Genomic DNA, 1950 nt, shown 5'->3' with positions numbered 1-1950 from the left:
TGCTCTTGCAGGCTTGTAGTTTCTTCTTTAATGTCCCCTTCAAAATCTTGTTCATGGACTCTGTTTTCCTGTTTGCTTGAGGCCTTGCGACTGCGGAGAAGCTTTTGATGATGCCATATCTTTCACAGAAGTTAGTGAAGTGGACGCTGTCAAATTGCTTCCCGTTGTCGGACATGATTTTGTGAGGGAGGCCATATCGGCACACAGTGTTATTGATGATGAAGTCTAGGGCCTTTTTGGAGGTGATGGTGCTCATTGGTTTCACCTCGACACACTTGGTGTAATAGCTGACGACCACGATGGCGTATTTTACACCACCTTTCCCGGTCGGGAGTGAACCTACCAAATTGATTCCCCACACTGCAAAAGGCAGGGACTGGTCATTAGGATTATTTCTGTTGGAGGGGCTTCTGGGATCTTTGCATACCTTTGGCACTGTTCACATTTGCAGACGTAATCAACACAATCCTTCTTCATCGTTGGCCAAAAAAATTCTTGCCTTAGGATTTTCTTGGACAAGCTGAGTCCGGCCGTGTGATCTCCACAGAAACCTTCGTGCATGATTGCACTCATTTTTGTCCCGGACACGCATCAGAGATATGGCATGGACAACCCCTATGATAGAGTTTTCCATCCATCATGACATATCTGGGAGCCTGGTACTGAAGTTTCTGGGCGGTCGCCCTGTCTACGGGCAACCCCCCTATGGTTAGGTATTGGATGAGAGGGCCAATCCAGGACGTGTAATAATCTATGACGTTGATTGCGGGGCCCGAAGACTAGGTGCGGGAAGATGGTCGATTGGGACAAGCCCAGAGAGCTCTGATTCAACATCAGTGGACAACTTTGCTAATGTATTTGCAAACACATTCTGTTCCCTGGGGATTTGGCAGATGAGGTGTTTTTTGAAAGATTGGAATAGCTCTCGGGTTCGCGTTACGTAGGCGACCATCCTTTCCTCCTTTGTTTGATATTCCTCTAAGATTTTCCTGACCACCAATTGAGACTCGCTATAGACTTCTATACTTGTTGCCCCTACCTCCCGGGCCAAACGCAATTCGACTAACATGGCCTTGTGCTCGACTTCGTTGTTCGATGCTCCGAACTGGAAGCGTAGGGCGCTTTGTAACTGATGGCCTTAGGGGATATTAAGATGATCTTGTCCTCAGCCCCATTTTCATTCGAGGCTCCATCTACAAAGACCTTCCATAGAGGGGTGACGGGGTCGATGGGTTCTTCATCTTTGGTGATCTCAGTGCATTCCACAATGAAGTCGGCGAGGGCCTGCCCCTTGATGGAAATCCTGGGAACATATGCTATGTCGAACTGGCTAAGCTCCACGGCCCACTTCAGGAGTCTTCCCGATGATTCAGGCTTCTGTAATACTTATCATTGGGGATGGTTCATCAATACCTTAATGGCGTGGGCCTGAAAGTAAGGTCTCAGATTCCTGGACACGATCAGTAAGAAAATGTTAGTTTTTCGATTAATGGGTATCTGGACTTTGCGCCCAGCAACCTTTTGCTCATGTAATAGACCGGAGTTGGACCTTTCCCTCTTCTCGTACTAATGCGGCGCTGATGATGTGTTCTGACATGGCCAGGTATAGGTATAACGATTCCCCATCCACTGGTTTCGACAAGATTGGCACTTGGGCCAGATGTTCTTTCAACTTCTGGAAGGCCTCTTCACACTTGGTCGTCCATTCGAACCTCTGGCTTCTGCGAATAATATTGAAGAATGGGATTCACTTGTCCATAGACTTCGAGAAGAAGCGGCTTAGGGCCACTATCCTTCCTGTCAGTCTTTGAACGTCTTTGTGCTTTCATGGCGAAGGCATTTCGATCAATGCTTTGATCTTGTCCGGTTTGGCTTCTATTCCCTTGGAGCTTACTATGAAGCTCATGAACTCCCCGGATGCCATGCTAAATGTGCATTTTTTGGGGTTCA

This window comes from Humulus lupulus, chromosome 1, assembly GCF_963169125.1.
Source record: "Humulus lupulus chromosome 1, drHumLupu1.1, whole genome shotgun sequence".
NCBI lineage: Eukaryota > Viridiplantae > Streptophyta > Magnoliopsida > Rosales > Cannabaceae > Humulus > Humulus lupulus.
Note: the sequence above shows the minus strand (reverse complement) of the source record.